The sequence below is a fragment of the Mytilus galloprovincialis genome, chromosome 1 (assembly GCF_965363235.1).
Source record: "Mytilus galloprovincialis chromosome 1, xbMytGall1.hap1.1, whole genome shotgun sequence".
NCBI classification, from domain to species: Eukaryota; Metazoa; Mollusca; class Bivalvia; order Mytilida; family Mytilidae; genus Mytilus; species Mytilus galloprovincialis.
The window spans coordinates 87,838,966-87,858,897 of NC_134838.1; the positions used below are offsets into that span (position 1 = coordinate 87,838,966).

At 32.5% G+C, this 19,932-nt stretch overlaps 1 long non-coding RNA gene across 1 annotated transcript; it reads left to right on the forward strand.

Moving 5' to 3' along the window:
• The first annotated feature begins 756 nt into the window (after positions 1–756).
• Positions 757–19,565, forward strand: LOC143043362 (uncharacterized). The gene is made up of 3 exons (XR_012968341.1): positions 757–993; positions 6,722–7,201; positions 16,102–19,565. It is a non-coding gene; the product is annotated as an uncharacterized LOC143043362 (long non-coding RNA).
• Positions 19,566–19,932: the final 367 nt, after the last annotated feature.

Below are 19,932 nucleotides of genomic sequence, written 5' to 3' on the forward strand. Positions count from 1 at the left end.
AAAGTTAATGCATATGAAATGCTTAAAAAATCTATGATCTGAAAGTTTTTGGAATAACTCTTGACATATTATTTAGATAAACTCTTGAAAGGTTCGAAAAAAGGGAATTGAAAAAAATGACTAAATAATGTAGATATAATGTTGAGCTTAAGGCTTAAAGGCGGACATCCATTTTTGTTTTCAAATACAAACAGCAATATTCTAGAAGACATGATCTGATCGTTTATCCTAAGCGAATGCTGACAGATAACCTAAGTTAAAATATACTAAGTACTTAGATGTGACAGACTGCAAACACATTACATTAAGCGTTTGTTAACTGATAGGCGAATGACAGTTTATAAAAAGACGCTTCGTTTCAGATTTTAATACACCTACCTAACACACGGCTATATTATATATAATTAAAAAGCTTATTAACTGTTCCTTCTGTATTGCCTTTTCGTCAATGAATAGCACGGTGTAATGTTCGTTAAATCAATGTCAAAGGTCAAAACTGAACATTCCTAAATATGTCTAGTATTTAACAAAATGCCCTTTTCTTGTACTTGTATACTATAACTAAAACGTTCATTGCGCAAAATTAAGAAAGAAACGGGTTTTTTTGTTAACTACCATATAATAACTGTAAAATCGTCTGTATGCATGTATTTGTTAAAGGAGATTTTGAATCTTCTAGTTTAAAAACAAAGTATGCGAAATATATATTCCTTGTGTTTAATGTATTTGAATGGAATTTTATAGCAGTGACTCTAACCACAATTAACATAAACCAACGTGTTCATTGGAGAACATTTAAGCCGAAAGTTACAGGTCACTTTTGCACACACACCAACGAAAACATTTATTACCAAGAAGAATGTGACCTGTAATGATGGGAGTTGAATATCAAAGTGAGCCTTTCAGAAAGAAGTATAAACAGAGTAAAAACCATAGCACGGAACAATGTGTTACTTCAAAATACTTTTCTCTAAACTGGTGACATGTTGACAGGTACCTGAAGTATACTTACTCTTCAATTTATTAAATATGTATGTATCCTTTATTTTATTTATATATGGCATATGACGCGTTAGCCTAGCACATGGTTAAACTATCTCTTTTGCCAGGTGAGAATGGTAAGTACGAATAAAAAAAAACGTGTCCCAAAGGCCTTTCAAATGGTTAAAAACGTGATTCGTATTCACAGTTATCCGCTGTATTTAGCTGGGGTCACACATTCACGACTTTTACTGCCGTCCTTGGCAGGACCATTCCCGTTTAAAATTTGTCAAAAGTCTGATCAAGATCCTGTAAATCGTGGATGGAAATTCAAACTTTAATTAAAATTTGTAAAATTTATTTTTAATCACGACAACAATCATATATTGCTGAGGAATCGTCGATATTCAACCGTTTCCTAGCGAATTTGTCCCGATAATCCCGTTCTCAATCCGATTCTAATCCGATTTGTATCTTTCGCATGGAAAAATTCGACCGAGTCTGTCACGACTGCGTCCCGAGTTCAGACAGTGACCAGACAGTGTACCGACGCTGACGGAATTTATCAATTAAAAAACTGTCGGGATAATCTGGTACTGTCGGTATGTAATCGTATCATGGTCCGCTCTATCGTACTGTAAACGGCTTTACCTGGTCTCAGTCGTATTGCTTTCTGTAATTGTCGGGACTCTGACGTGGGTATCATTGACGAATTTCGTATTAATAACGGGACTGTTCCGGAACGGTTTCGACAAAGACTGTTCGCAATCGACAAGATCTGGATGCAATCTGAACTCAATCGGCAGAAAAACAGCAATGAATAATTTCTCCAGATCATTCCCGTTCCACAGGACACCGTCCAGAAAACACAGAACATTTTTTAGGATTTTGATCCGAAACAGCAGAATCTGTCACGACAAAGTCACGGTTGTAATCCGACTAGACAAAATCGGCTGAGTTTCCCCGAATGTTATGGGACGCACCTAACTGTCGGTGTGCTTCGCCGAACTACCCGTACCATTTCCCGACCCGTAGAAATCTGTTACAAACTTAAACGACTGCGTTCAGACAATGATAGGACATTCCAGATAATTGAGGATAGTAATCCGATTTTTTCAATCTTCGTGTCTTATCACTGTCTGATCTCAAACGGGAGCAATAATCGGCAATGTTTGAACGACGCATTAGAAGTTTCCCGATTTATAACCAAATGTTATTTTAATGATCGGGCGGAGCTTAAATGCCAATTTGCATAAGGACAGTCTATTCGAAGATGTGTGGAATAATGTTGATTGCCGTTATAAATATTATTACTGATTTCTAATCACCTACATGTATCAGTGTCAAAACAGATATGCAAATGAACTGAGTACACGATATGATCGGGCGAATAAAATAGTGAAAGACTTATACATTTATAGCATTTATATGTGCTAAAGCAGAGTATTTAAAGTATCGGCTATTATATCATTCTGCTTGGGACTTATCTGATTGTGAGATTTATTCTAAACGTGATTTATAAAAAAAAATGCATAAAACATAAAATAGGTCTATTTGCCACTTATCCCCGAAATTCCCCCTGTCAACCAAGCTTCCTGAATATGAGAATATAAGAAAGAATAAGAGTTTTGAAAGCGTTATAGAATAACGAGATATGCATATTTTGCATCTGATGTCGTCATAGTTCTACTTTTATATCCCCAAATTCAAAAATGTGCCAAATTTAACATGTTTTTAAACGATGCTTCACAAGATAATCAACGGCTATGTCTCATTATTTATTTTGCGAATACACATATAGTGTTTACATATTTTAAAACAGATCAGTGATAATAACTGAACACTTCATTTGTGATTTTATCCCAAAACACCTGTCTATAAATGGACTGGTCTATGATGAGCAAACGGAATAAAATCCCCCAGTCAAGTGAAATAGATCAAGTAATACTTACGTCTCAATTGTAGTAGGAACTGAGAACCGTTATTATACTTTAAAAACAATGAGATATGCCCTAAATGTCAACGTTTGTTTTTTAAATTATTACAAACAGTATTTAGAGGATGTGTAGCTATACTTTGGTATTATTCCATGTTAATATTGTTTTTCTTTTCATAGTCAACGATATTGTGTGTACTAGATTATGATTTCAACTAACTGTTGCAAGTTACCGTTAAATGTACATAAAAAAATGTCATATCGGTGGTCAGGAAACTTTACCAATAAATAATCATTATCGTCCCATTCTTTAATAGAATTAGATATTGTCACTATTTTGTGGAGTTAACATTCATTATCTTTACTATTCTAACATTTTGCTGCATCTCCGAAAAAAAAATCATCATACACACGTATTTTAAATTTTACCAAAGTTGAAGTATGAAGAAAGGTGAAAATAAAACATACGCTAATAGATATTTAAAAAACACACGTATCAGTATAATTTACTTTAATTATATGAATTGTTCTAGTTTTTCAAATTTGATGATTCAAGACATTGGTGTTGTTTAAGGAAACAGTTTTTAGAAGAACAAAAAACTTCAGTTGTTAATAAAAAAAAGATGACGACGAGAACAGTGCTTTTTACTCACTCAATATGAAATTCCAGGTTCAAAACAAAATTTTCTGCTATAACGATCGAAAGATCTATATTTAGAATATTAAAGCCGTGCCAACTCAGTTCCTTTAAGGTCTGTTTAATTCATGCACTTGTGTACAACTAAATAACCTCATAAAAAATCATCAACAAAGTAATCTGGAAACGTCGAAATCGTTCTCAAATAAAACGTGAAGCTAGTGTTTTGCTAATACGCATTTCAATTCTTTTGATTTCATCATGTTGAATAATATATGATAAAGATGATACCATCAAATCAGCACTTACAGTTGAGTACCGTGACAACTGTACTTTATTAGTAGCAAATCGGGGAATGTTTTTTATTCAGGGCTGCGAACAAAGGCAAGCATTTTAATGTATTTTACATGAATTTATATTATACAGGGAATAAAAAAGAGAAAATCACAGCTACGGTCGTCCTTTTAACAAATTAAGATGAATTGTGTTTGAAATTTATCGAGAAAGAAAAGAAAATACATAGAAATGTTTAAATAATGATTAATTCAAGTATCTTTTTTTGATTTATAAAAAGAGGGGCAAAATATACCAGACGGATAGTCAAATTCATAGATCGAAAATAAACTGACATCGCCATGGCTAAAATATTAAAAAAGACAAACAGACAAATAATTGTACACAAGACACAACATAGAAAACTAAAGACAAAGTAACACGAATCCCACCAAAAACTTGGGGTGATCTCATGTACTCCGAAAGAGTAAGCAGACCCTGTTCCGCATGTGGCACCCGTCGTGTTGCTCATGTTATTACAGACCCGGTTAATAGTTAAATCCGGTAAGTCACATTCGTGGTGAAAAGGAAGTGGACTGTATACAACATAAGGAACATATCCGATATCATCTGTGAAACAGTTATTCCATAACGGTCAACCAACTCGTGATGGCGTCCGTAAAATATACGAAGGGATGATTTCAACAGCACCATTTGGAACTTTTGGTTTAATAGCTTCCTTGTGAGCAACAACCTTCTATTATGCAATCATGATAGGTAAAACAAGCTCAGGAATATCGTATCAATTGGGAGTTATATAGTCCGTATGCAGGTGCTGCTGGAATGTTGCTACATAGACATGGAAAGTTCAGAATTAGGAAGCTGAAATCATGTCTTTTGTCGTAAATTTTTGTTTTCAACCGACAATCATTGTCAATTTCTAGATGTAAGTCAAGATATGAGGTATCTGTTGTATTCTCTATCAATAGGATAGATGCGTTCATCATAGTCACATAGTCACCAAATTTAGAATAATTTAGTGAGAGAACATCATCTATATAGCGGAAAGTAAAGTTAAAGGATATTGCCAACTTCTTATCTTTCTTCCTAAGAATTTCCTGTATGAAGTCATTCTCATAATAATATAAAAACAATTCGACGAGAAGAGGGGTACAATTGGTTCCCATTGCAATTCCGACAGTCTGTTGTAAAACACGTTCTCCAACAGTAACTAATATTTTGTCATTTAAGAAATGAAGCATGTTGATAATGTTAGTTTCTGATAAATTTTTGTTCGAATCAGAGTGATTCTTTACAAAGTAGGAGTTGTCCCTTCCTAAGACAAGATACTTGTATCTACGTTCGCCAGTCTTTTTTATGAAACAAAGCAGTACCAACTCTTTCAATGTGTCTTTTAGTTTGGAATGGGGAATAGTTGTGTAAAGTGTAGAAAAGTCAAATGTTCACAAGACATTGTAGACAACAAATTGTAAAACTATATTTGCATTAATCACGCCATTTAGTTGTGGATTAAAATGTTTGAAAAGGCAATTAAAATTGTTCACCATTCATAACCAACAGGTGTTTTTAACAGACAGCCAGACAATATAAAAAGTCAATCATTTTAGTAGATACAGCTGCTGTTTATGTTATGGATAACATTTGTAGAAATCATAATCAAAATTCAAGTGTTTAAAATATGAACTGCATGTACCTAAAACAAATTATATGCCAAAGAAAATTCCAAATGCAGATATTTTTTTAAAAATCTGATGAATGTCTCAGAAAATCAAATTTGAGCAGAAATAAAGGCAACAGTAGTATACCGCTGTTCAAAATTCATCAATCGATAGAGAAAAAACAAATCCGGGTAACAAACTAAAACTGAGACAAACGTATCAAATGAAAGAGAACTACGACACAACACTGAAATGTAACACACACAGAAACGAACTATAATGTAACAATGGCCATTTTCCTGACTTGGTACAGGGCATTTTATGAAAAAAATGGTAGGTTGAACCTGGTTTTGTGGCATTCGAAGTCGGTTATACGCTAATACCACCCGATTTTTTTAAATTGACCCGCAGAAAATAAGTTTTCAAGAATTTTTACCAGGAAATAAGTTTACAAGAAATTATAGACAATAAGTTGTGAAGCTATATTTCCATTAATAACGCCATTGTGAGTTGTGCAATTAAAATGTTTGAAAAGGCTATAGACCAAAGTTTTACATATTGAAATTTTTCTGATATACTTAGTTTTCGTTTTCCGTTTTCATTTAGATTTAACACAAAAAAAATCACACAATAAAATACCCGAAAAATCACCATTATGGTGTATTTTTTTTAAACGCGTTGTTTCTTTTATTTAAAGATACTTGATTTTGATCAAACGTTTGATACACTAAATAATATTAGCCTGTATTAAAACAATGACACTGTTAACAAATTTAAACAAAAAATAATTGTTAATCTTCTTGGTCTTCGACCTTCTTAATTACAACGAAAATTATTAACACATTTACCAAATATGATGTTTGCACAGACTACCAGAAAATATTACAATTTGATATTCTATTATTTAAAAGTATTTTTTTTGTGGAAATATACCTTTATCTAGATATAGGAAGATGTGGTGTGAGTGCCAATGAGACAACTCTCCATCCAAATAACAATTTATAAAAGTAAACCATTATAGGTCAATGTACGGCCTTCAACACGGAGCCTTGGCTCACACCCAATTAAATTTGTTGGAAATCTTGATAAAATTGAAAACAAAGTTACCTGCCTGAATACGCTATACATTCTTAAACCATGTTTGACATTCACTATAAGATTGAAATTTGTTTTTAAAAAAAATGTTTGTATAATTTTTATGCATTTATATTTCAGAGAAAATAAAAACAGCAAACCACAGCGGAGTCAAGTTCCCTAATGCGCCTCCAATTGAGGAAGTCTAGAGAAGTCCGTAAACACAAGAAAATATATCTGCAGTAATAATTGACAGCTATCAATTTTGAACAAGTGACTGAGCTAAGCCATTTTGCTAATTTGGAGAGCAGGAGGTAATATTATAAAGGTGTAAAAACTAATCAGATTTTGAAAAAAAAATGTACAAAGACCTAAACTTCCAAATAATTTACTGACTGTGTGAATAAAGGGATTTAGAGCCTCATCACAAAAGACTGTGCTATATTATGGAAATATTAATCTGACTTCGTACACCGAAAATTTAACCCCATATGTGCAAATGATGCAACATTGCAACAAGCCATTATACATGTCGAAGTTTATCAAATTGGCAGAGGAATGGAAGAAAATGATAATACTTCCACATACTTGAATTGAAGGGAGCATCTTTTCCAAGTCACTGTGAGTATCACATAATGTAATTACTAAGTTCTTTTGAGAACAAATTCAGTAAAAAAAAGAAAGTTAAAATGAAATGTACTAGTATGCGCCGTACTACAATTAACTTTATGTTAGAGATAAATATAAACATCAAATAAAAAGTAAAAACGTCAAGGACATAATAAATTCAAAATCAGACGTTAACTTAAAAATCGATATAAGTTTTAAGTATCTGGTTGGCGTAATAAGGGCATACGAGACAGAGACCGGGGAGAAATGACGCTGCTAACGTACAATGATATTTTTGGACTTTAAACTGTGACATTTCGGTTAAAGATGATTTATTTTGAAAGATTTGTATCATTCAGAATGTCATGTATTTTTGTTCTAAAAATATTCATGTTAAGATATCAAGACCTTGTTTCTAAATATTCCGCATCATCTTCACAAATAATACATGAGTGTCTGGAAGTTGAGGTTATAGGTACTGACATTGCTTATCATCTTAATTGCATGTTATATTGTTCTTTTTGATTTTCTTTTTATATTATTAACCTTTACTGTTCAGTCCATATTTGGTAATATACTTTTTGCGTGTCTTGGTATTTATGCATCCCGTATTTGTGATATTGAGCTATGATCACGTTATGGTATTCATGCTGACATTGTTGCTTACTATGTACTTTGTGTGTTAAATGTTTATGTGCCATATCGTAAACCTAGTTTTGTTTTTGTTTTCTAATGATTTTGATTAGATACTATGTGACTGCTGTATTTTATTTTTAGACAATGATCTAACTCAAAATATACAGTCTACGTCATTCAAAGATGTTTAACCTTGCAGTATTTTTGCGGCTGTCTCAATTGAGGAGCCTCTGGCCTTTGCTAGTCTAGCATAATTTTAAATTTTAGTTTATTTATATATTTTGGAGTTTAGTTTGACGTCCTTTATCACTTAACTAGTACATATTTTTGTTTAAGGGCCAACTTAAGGGCATACGATACAGTTTTGATCCTGTATTTACAGTTTGATGAAAATTTCCATATAGGCTAGTTTTTGCCTGCTTAAATCAAATATGTTATAAAAAATATACCTTCATGTGCTACTTTTTGAGTTAAATGAGGTCAAAATTTTGTATATTTGCTCAAAATTCGGATTTGTGGCCGTATTTTCTCTTTCGAAAGAAAGCCATAACTTTTTTGTTTTAAAAGATAAACACAAATTGTTTTTTGTTAGAAAATTTTCAATTTTTGTATTTTATAAGTATCGTAAAAAAATATGCATTTTTTATTCAGAAATAACTCATATTTATCAAATGGTCATGAATTAAGAAAAAATCGTATTTTTTTGCTGTATATTTATCAAAATTAAAAAAATTCCTCTATTTACAGTTTTATAAAATTTGGTCCACATAATCTCCCTTCAAAATGAAACAAAATGTCATTTTAAAAAATAGGGGTGCATGCAGTCGTTTTCAAATTAAATCAGTTTGAATGATAAAAAATAGTCGAAAAATGCATCTTTTCCCGATATGTCATAGTTTGACGTCGCGAAAATAACATTTTACGTTAGCAACGTCATTACCTCCCCTGTAACTGTATCATATGCCCTTAAGCACGCCTCTGGGTGCGGGGTTTTCTCGCTGAGTTGATTACCCATCGGTTGCTTTCGGCTGTTTTCTTCAATTTGACCAGGTTGTTGTTTCTTTGGCACATTCTCTATTACCATTCTCAATTGTATTAGATAAAATAAAAATTACTAGAGTGCAATAGGTAAACACCGTAATGTTTTACGGACAACAAATGATAAAAAAAATGTATAAGCCTGTATTTTGAAAAAGCACCATGAACTTTTTAATTCAAACGAACATTTAGGATGTTTTTACAAAAAATAAACTATAAAAAATAACAAATATGTAATTAAGCAATATACAAAGGACGCTAACCAAAACGGAAGACCATTATATAAAATTTACCATAGCACAATCACACAATGACAGAGTGTATAAGTACCTGCTAGGCCAAATGAATATAGCAAAAAAATCTAAACAGTAAAAGAAATAATTAACAAAGACAAATATAAAATACTGAAACACGATATTTATAAGATGATAAACAACGTCAATACCTGGATATCGAGAATACGTTGATAAGTGAAAGAAGTATTTTGTAAGGGTATCACCAGCCCAGTAGTCAACACGTCGGTGTTGACATGAATATCAATAATGTGGTAATTTATACAAATTTACTGTTTACAAAACTTTGAATTCTTCGAAAAACTAAGGATTTTCTTATCCCAGGCATAGATTACCTTAGCCGTATTTTACACAACTTTTTGGAATTTAAGATCCCCAAAGTTCTTCAATTTTTTACTTGTTTGGCTTAATATTTAGGGCTCTTGATGAAGAAAAGCGCTTAGAACGCATAAAATTCAAAACGTATTGCTTTCCTTATTTCCAAAATGAAGTATTAAAAAAAATAATATCTTAATAAAAAAGTCAGCTAGAAACTAAGCAAAGAAAATATAAAAATAAATCTTTCTTAAAACTATGATAAATGAAATTTATTGTTCATTTCAAAAGCGGTAACTTAACGGATGTGGCATTTTGAAGAGTTGGTACGTACTATAACGAGGGTAAAAGTAAAACTTTAATCGACAAACAGTTTGAATAATGTGATAAGGAATACCGTGTGTGCTATACAAGAAGATGACAACTGCGTTGAAAAAAATACATTGCCCAAACGAAATAAGTTTTTCATGCTACTCTTGTAACGGATCTTTTACCGAATTGAGTGATCCTAAAATTATTCCGATATATCGATAATGCCAAAATACGATAATGATAGTGCCATAATATGATGCAAGTTTGACTAAAACATATGAAAGCTTACTATTTAGGACTCTTGATGAAGAAAAGCGCTTAGAACGCATAAAATTTAAAACGTATTGCTTTCCTTATTTCAAAAATGAAGTATTAAAAAAATAATATCCTTAATAAAAAAAGTCAGCTAGAAACTAAGCAAAGAAACTATATAAATAAATCTTTCTTAAAACTATAATAAATGAAATTTATTGTTCATTTCAAAAGCGGTAACTTAACGGATGTGGCATTTTGAAGTGCTGGTACGTACTATAACGAGAGTAAAAGTAAAACTTTAATCGAAAAACAGTTTGAATAATGTGATAAGGAATACCGTGTGTGCTACACAAGAAGATGACAACTGCGTTGAAAAAAATACATTGCCCAAACGAAATAAGTTATATGCTACTCTTGTAACAGACCTTGTACCGAATTGAGTGATCCTAAAATTATTTCCGATATATCGATAATGCCAAAATACGATAATGATAGTGCCATAATATGATGCAAGTATGACTAAAACATATGAAAGCTTACTATTTAGGGGTCTTGATGAAGAAAAGCGCTTAGAACGCATAAAATTTAAAACGTATTGCTTTCCTTATTTCAAAAATGAAGTATTAAAAAAAAATAATATCCTTAATAAAAAAAAGTCAGCTAGAAACTAAGCAAAGAAACTATATAAATAAATGTTTCTTAAAACTATAATAAATGAAATTTATTGTTCATTTCAAAAGCGGTAACTTTACGGATGTGGCATTTTGAAGTGCTGGTACGTACTATAAAGAGAGTAAAAGTAAAACTTTAATCGAAAAACAGTTTGAATAATGTGATAAGGAATACCGTGTGTGCTACACAAGAAGATGACAACTGCGTTGAAAAAAATACATTGCCCAAACGAAATAAGTTATATGCTACTCTTGTAACAGACCTTGTACCGAATTGAGTGATCCTAAAATTATTCCGATATATCGATAATGCCAAAATAAGATAATGATAGTGCCATAATATGATGCAAGTATGACTAAAACATATGAAAGCTTACTATTTAGGGCTCTTGATGAAGAAAAGCGCTAAGAACGCATAAATTTAAAACGTAATGCTTTCCTTAATATTTCCAAAATGAAGTATTAAAAAAAAAGTAATATCCTTAATAAAAAAAGTCAGCTAGAAACTAAGCAAAGAAACTATAAAAATAAATCTTTCTTAAAACTATAATAAATGAAATTTATTGTTCATTTCAAAAGCGGTAACTTTACGGATGTGGCATTTTGAAGTGTTGGTACGTACTATAACGAGAGTAAAAGTAAAACTTTAATCGAAAAACAGTTTGAATAATGTGATAAGGAATACCGTGTGTGCTACACAAGAAGATGACAACTGCGTTGAAAAAAATACATTGCCCAAACGAAATAAGTTTTTCATGCTACTCTTGTAACGGATCTTGTACCGAATTGAGTGATACTAAAATTATTCTGATATATCGATATTGCCAAAATAAGATAATGATAGTGCCATAATATGAAGCAAGTATGACTAAAACATATGAAAGAATACTATTTAGGGGTCTTGATGAAGAAAAGCGCTTAGAACGCATAAAATTTAAAACGTATTGCTTTCCTTATTTCCAAAATGAAGTATTAAAAAAAATAATATCCTTAATAAAAAAGTCAGCTAGAAACTAAGCAAAGAAACTATATAAATAAATCTTGCAATAATGTTGGTCATGTTTACATTTTTAACAAGTTGTTGATTGTTGGAATTTGTGCTGAATTTGAGATTAGACGACCATGGATTAAAGATGTTAGAACGGTACAGCTGTTGAATGTATGCACAGAATTAAAGATTTACGGGGTGTGTTAAATAAAGAAAAAAAAATCAAAACCCCCGAAAAGTTTACCTCATATGCAAAAATGTCTAACCTTTTTTTAAACGAGCCATCATTCAAATCAAAGTTTACGATATTAGCAGTTAAATGGAGAAACAATTTAACATTACCGTCTACATGTAATGAATAGTAGTACATATTTCCCTAATTTGTTGATTTTTTGAATTTTTATAAGCCCGTCAAAATTTTGACGGGACGTATTATGGTATACACCGTCCGTCCGTCTGTCTGTCCGTCCGTCTGTCTGTCCGTCTGTCTGTTCGTCTGTCCGTCTGTCCGTCTGTCCGTCTGTCTGTCCGGCGTAAACATGTCGCACCGTAACTTGAGAACGACTTATCCAAATTTGATGAAACTTAATATAGTTGTTTGTTATGATGGTCAAATGATCTGTATACTTTTTGGTGAAAATAAAATTAAAACTTTTTGAGTTATTGAGTATTTTGTAACTAAAATAGGGGTTGGTTTTTTTTCACATGTCGCACTTTATCTCAAAAACGAGTTTTGATTAGTGCTTAAAACTTTACACACTTCTTAGTTATATTAATCTTAAGATCTGCATACTTTTTGATGATGATTCAAAATTTTATTTTTGAGTAATTGAGTATTTTGTAAAAAAGGGGGAGGTTTTTTTTACATGTCGCACCGTATCTCAAAAACAATTTATGATTATTGCTGAAAACTTTACACTCTTCTTTGTTATATTAATCTTAAGATCTGTATACTTTTTGGTTTTGATTCAAAATTTTATTTAAGTGATATTTAGTTTTTTGTTAAAAAAAATGAGGGGGTATCACATTTCCCGCCGTACATGCCGTATCCCAAGAACAATATTTGGTTATTGCTTAAAACTTTCACAGAAACTATTTATAATTATTGCATTAAACTTCCGTACCAGACGTCGGGCGTATCATGCGCTCATGGCGCAGCTGTTTATTGGAATATGTAAGACTGATTTGTGAATGATTGCATCTTGGACACAAGAGCAAATTATAAGAATGATGTTTCTTTTGTCCTTAAGTAAAGATGGTTATCGATCAAGATTTTTAATAAATGTCCGCAACAATTGTGCGTTGGAAATGTACTACGGCTAAGGACTTTATCAATTCTTTTATGCAGTATCAAGATCGTTGTTTACATGACAGACTGAAAGACATATGTCATTTACTTGAAGAAGACACTATATTTCTGCAACTAATATCATAAAAGACGCTTAATTAACAAGCTTAATGTTTCGGAATAACACACGGTTGGAAATTGCTTAAAATGATAGAAAAATATCTATATTTTAATTTCCGGCTGATCTTAAAAAGTTTTATTAGTGTCAAGTCCATATCTCAGATACTACAAGCAATAGGTGTAGTATATTGGGTGTATGGAAGGACTGTAAGGTGTACATGTCCAATTGGCAAGTGTCATCTGATCTTGACCTCATTTTCATGGTTCAGTGGTTATAGTTAAGTTTTTGTGTTGTTTTTTTGTGTGTCATACTGTATACAATAGGTCTACTATATTTGGTGTATGGAATGATTGTAAGGTGTACATGTCTAGCTGACAGGTGTCATCTGACCTTGACCTCATTTTCATGGTTCAGTGGTCAAAGTAAAGTTTTTGAGTTTTGGTCTTTTTTTCTAATACTATATGCAATAGGTCAATACTATTTGGTGTATGGAAATATTTTATGATACATATGTCAGTAGCGCATGTTTTATTTGACCTTGACATCATTTTTCCAGTTCATTGCTCAGTGTTAAGGTTTTGTGTTTTGGTCTGTTTTCTTATAATTTAAGCAATAGGTAACTATAACAAACTATATTTGTTGTATGAAAGAATTGTTAGCTGTACATGTCTGCCTTGCATGGTTCATCTAACCTTGACCTCATTTTCATGGTTCATTGGTCAATGTTTAGTTTTCTTGGTTAATGTTAAATTTATGTGACAGATGTAATAAAGTTTTACATTCAGGACTATCAACATAATATCAATGATTCGTAAAGAAGGCGATATATTTCAGTGTGTGCGCTCTTGTGTTGGTTAAATTTTGACTTTTTATAAAAGTTTAACAGAATCCTTTGGATACGATTTTTTCCAGATAATGACTAGTTAGGGTAGTCAAAAAAAGTTTATTCCTACTAGTCCCAAAACGAGAAAGAATGATATTGTGTGGGAAAATGCATTGTTTGTCAAAGTTCAACATCAGAGCAATGAGTATGTTTGCAAGCGGTCGCGAAAAAAGTGTAATTGAAGCTATCATGGATATCCGCAAAGAGATTTGGTGAGCGACAGGGTGATACAACAACCAACCTCTCTTAATAATCTGCTTTCCTTGGATGAAAGAGTTGTGTATCATCGGGCATGTTACAAGTCATACACCAGCAGACAAAACTGTAGCATGTTAAATTAGAAACAGAAAGCCAAATCTGATCCACAAGTATCCTGATACTTTTATACGAACTCGCGCTCAATTTCCTCCTCGTAGTTTGGATATAAAAACATGTTTTTTGTGTGTAAAAACAAAACCTTTAAAAGGACCGAAAACTGTACAAAATCGAGTCGCGTGAACGTGTTGATAGTCTTTTGAGGAGTCCTAACGTGAGTAATAATTTATCCATGGCAAAGACAATCTAGGGTACAGATTTATTTTCAAATACAGTCTTCCATTCAGCATGAATGACCAATTATTTATTAAAGTCAACTCATGTGCAATCAAGCAATAGAGTAACTGAAGAATAATGATATGAACTTGCCTTCAAGTCATTAATAACAATTGTCGCTTTCGATCTTTTATATCTGGGCGTCACTGGTGAGTCTTGTGTGGACGAGGCGCGTTTTTGGCGTAATAAATTTTAAACCTGATGCTTTTTGTTATTCATTAATCATGTGTTTCTTTGTCTAATACATTTTCCTATTTATTTGTATTGTAGTCCTGTAATATTATGTTGTCATTTCTATGTTATATTTATGTTGTCATTTCTATGTTATATTTAACATTGCCATTAAAGGTGCGAGGTTTGGCATGCCACAAAACCAGGTTCAACCCACCATTTTTCCTTTAAAAATGTCCTGTACCAAGTCAGGAATATGACCATTGTTATATTATAGTTCGTTTCTGTGTGTGTTACAATTTAACGTTGCGTCGTTTGTTTTCTCTTATCTTTGAGTGTAAATTGACATTGCGATAAGACGTGTCACGGTACTTGTCTATCCCAAATTCATGTATTTGGTTTTGATGTTATATTTGTTATTCTCGTGGGATTTTGTCTGATGCTTGGTCCGTTTCTGTGTGTGTTAGTTACATTGTAGTGTTGTGTCGTTGTTCTCCTCTTATATTTATGCGTTTCCCTCAGTTTTAGTTTGTTACCCCGATTTTGTTTTTTGTCCATGGATTTATGAGTTTGAACAGCGGTATACTACTGTTGCCTTTATTTAAAAATGATATGTTCTTCCACAAAAAAGGCATTTCTTATGTCGCACATCCTTGATATATACCGAACACTTTCAACCAAAATGTCTGCGATACATACCAATCTGCCCATCTTCAGAACAAATTAATTAGTAATTATGGCAGCTCAATAACAAATCAGATACAGCAAGGATAAGGGATGTCAAATATAGTGTTTAGCTCTGACCTTACTATAGGGGATGTCATATCTGCAGCAGGAAAATTTACGTTTATGTTAGGGCTTTCAGAATTACATCAAGGTGTGTCTGCAGATATTAAGGATACATTAAAGGAAGACCAAATACTTCATTCTGTCGCTACCGCTCTTAGGCGCGAAATAAAAAACCTTGCAATTTCCTCTGATGACTACCCTACTGCCAAAAAAGACTTGCTGGGTGCTTCTATTGAAAATATGTCCGCATCGCTTATTAAGAAAATGTGTTGGTTGATTGATGAAAAAAGTCGCTTCTGAAACGTATGTCATCCCTAAAGATAATCTTCATAAATCTATAACTATTACAGAATAAGTAGCTAAATCAACTTTCAACCCATCAGGACCTGCTCCGAATGCTTTCAACAACATTTTGAAATGCCTTGCAAAAATGGGAAATACATCGGAGATACTTTGGGTAATTTTGCGCTCCTTGTCAAGAGATATTAGTAACGTTCCTGTTTAGTTTGTGTAATGGTGGTCTGAAAAGTTTATTAATTTATTCATCTTTTTATGCAACAGGGACCGTTGATTAGTAGATGTGCGGGAAACAGTTCAACCGTGCCGTAAGAGCACTAACTGTGTTGGTTACTTTGTGGTTATCCCCTTCTTTTAATGGTGCAGACACCGACGAACTGAAGTAGATTCGAACCAAAAGGTATTTCATGTTATAGATGGTCGATCCGTTCCAGACTGGAAAAATTGATTGACCGTCAACGCAAATAAACTACTCTACTTAAGTTCCTGGGTGATTTTACTCTTCGTCATCATGTTTCCGGTGCCGACTTCGCCAGAGGATAAACTTTATCTAACGGATATTTTTGTTACCTAATTGTGGTGAAGATGTTATCTTCCACAGAGGTAACTGACTGCAAGGATTTATTCAGCACATACGAAAAGGCAGACACGCGAATGATACTGCTTTGTTTGCTGGTGAAGAGTTTGGGAGGATAAACAAGAATTATTATAAAGTCTCCAGCTACAGATGTCCTAATTCATTGTGTGCATTTCTTTCCATCAATGAAAAACACCAAGGAACTGTGGTTTGAATTAGGAACAATAACTAGCAGCAATGATGGTCGTAGCTACCTTTCTGTACATGAATTCTGCAGTGTGATAAACCCTGTCATGTGTAAAGTTCCACCTGCTGTTCATGCTTTGACAGGTTGTGATACCACTTCATCATGGTTCGGAATCGAGAAAAAAAAACAGTTTACAAAGTTTTAAAGGACAATCTTGGAGACTTTAATGATTTAGACCATCTTTCCAGCCATGACATTGATAAATCTGTTGATGTCAGCCAGATATTTGTTGCAAAGCTCTGTGACCAGAAACGGAAACCTAAATTTGAACACAGTTATTAAAATAAACTCCTTGTAATGAAAACTAAGCAAAAAGATGCTAGCTTAGCCCAATGAGAATTAACTTTCATCACTTCGGTCCACAATTTGGACTTCTTCGAATATTGCACAGCCACCACAGCAGTCTCCTTTAGATTTGGACTAGGAAGACAGAAATGGATTTACCCCAACTTTTTTAAGGAACAAATGTCATCTGATTACCTACAAGATTTACTGTGTACCTGCAAAGGTAAATCTGTGTGTTCAAAAAGGTTTGTTTGCTTTGAACAAAGTCTGTGATACACCGAGCTTTGTCCGTTTCAAGGAAATGAAGCGTGCTGTTATGCCAATACGCTTACTGAATTCGCAAAAGATGACATATAGATTCACGCATAGCTACGATTCTTATAAACTCTTTCCCACTGTAACCTATTTATTGAAGTCAGGTTTTTTTAATGTAGCTTTTTAGAGACAATTTATATATGGTTCAAACTAGCATTATAATCTATCATTATCATAAACATTTGAGTCTACACATTATCAGGATAATCCCATTAAGACAATGTTCATGCATTTAAAAACGGTATTTGTTTTACACTAAACCAAACACTTAATCAATGCAAGTCACACCTATGATTTTTCTTAAACCTCGCATTCGCCTCAGTTAACTATGATATTTTTTCTGTTATAACTTATCTGTCCGTTATTGTAAATTCACAATATGCATTTATCTTTAGCCAGATACTTATTTTCCAAAAATACAAAACCTTTTTGAAACAAAATTAAAAACACTGTTTCAGCGCTTGAATTTGTTTTTTTCAAAGAAGGAAAAAATGTTTAAATAATTTGATTAACTGGTGTTTTTCATTTTAGATGCTGTAGTAAAAAATGATAAGCAATATGAAAGTTAATAGATATGAAAAGATCAAGACAACTTTTATATTTGCTTTGTCTTAAATAAGGAAAATTCAGACGGTTCAAGATTAACGCCATTTTGTAATGACATCCCTTTAAATAAGTAATCAAAATTGTCGTTTTGGCATCCTTTGAAGCATATGCTTGTGATTTAATCGTTTTTGTAGCATTCTAATGAACATTTCTCGTTTTTTACCTCATGGTTGACTTAATGATAGTTTCAAGCTTGATCTTTGACCCCAATTTCACAAATATATGACCAAACTTTTATTATGCTACACATTTTTCTCTTTCCGTCGATATATAGTTTAGGTGCTCTTCCGGAACATAAAAGTTTAAAACAATTAATTGTGGTTGCAGTACTACTAGTTTTCGATGGAAATACACACACACAGACATATGTATGCCATTCTCATAAACATCGACTTGAATGGCTGATAATACTAAGGAAAAATACAATTAATACGAGTACTCGATAAATGTGCTGTACACTAATGATTTAACATTACCAAGTTGATGATTACTAAAACAATCCAAACAAAATTATTCTTACAAATGCATGCATTGTTACATTTACAATGTACATCAACAAATTACTATGTAGAGTCATTTCTCAGTGAAAAAAGGAGAATGTCAAAAACCTTTTAAAACACAGTAGGTCAACTATATAGCTATACAGCTAATACTGATTGCTCCTCAAAAATAGTTTCAAATGAATGTTGTGAAACCAACAGGGAGGTACTCTGTGTGTTTTTGTTATAAAACTTTAAGCAATTTGAATTTTTCTCAAATTTATCTTTACTATTAAACGAGAAGACCTCATTTTGTGTGTCGCTTCTCTTCTTTCCACAATAAAATAATCAACACACCTCTGTGTCCTATAGGTACAGTTCATAGTCGCATTTGTCATCCATTCATATGATTACTCAGATTGAGTTATTTTGGGAGAAAAACGAGAAAAAAGGCATCCGGATATTGTCCCGTCATTGGACGAAATTTTAATTTAGATTAGACTTCCGGTTAGCGTTTTTCTGTATACTTTGAACATTCATATACAAAGAATAAAGTGTATTTTCAGAATTCTATCTGCTACTATCCACGGCAGTCACAGAGTTTATTAAATAGAGAGGGTCTGTATATTATATCAATGACCACCATGGATCGATAAGTAAACTTAGAATTGAAAGTAAATACACTATATTTATATACTTAATGAATGTTCATAATATACAGATAAGCTTTAAAAATATTCATGTGAACTTTTGATACCTTTTCTGAAATTCTCCAGTCATTAAATCTTTTACAAAATTCATTGATTACAAAAAAAAAAAAAGATGTGGTATGATTGCCATGTTGAGACAACTCTCCATAAGAGACCAATATGACAAAGAAATTAACAACTATAGGTCACCGTACGACCTTCAACAACGAGCAAAGCCCATACCGCATACTCAGCTTTAAAAAGCCCCGAACTGACAATGTAAAACAATTCAAACCAGAAAACTAGCGGCCTTATTTATGTACAAAAAATGAACGAACAACAAATATTTAACACATAAACAAACGACCACTGATTTACAGGCTCCTTACTTAAATGTTCATAACATACTAAATGTATGTCCATATTGAAATTGATAGAAAACCAAAAATTGGGAATTTTGGAAATAAAGGACTGGAGGAGGGATAAAAAAAAAACATTTTCCTATCCCCAATAATCTATGACTTATGATACTTTTGTTGAAATTCTCCAGTCATTCAATATTTTACAAAATTCTTTCAACAACACTTTTCATACTTTAAACTACGCTCTGAATGCCCGCGATTTCGCGGGTTTGTTCTAGTACAGTTAATATTTCAATGAAATAATCAAACAACCTTATAAATGTTTTGTCTTTTTCAGTTTCTGACTCATATGTTTTACAGAATTTACAATGACAGATGTCCATACTAGTTTAAAGTATTCTGAAGAGTTTGAAACAATCACCGAGATTCGTGAAAATTATTGGTCACCCAGAATACGTCAACAAGTATAAAAGTTCTTCGTAATTATTTATCATAGTGACCAGGATTATAATTTAGTACGCCAGACGCGCATTTC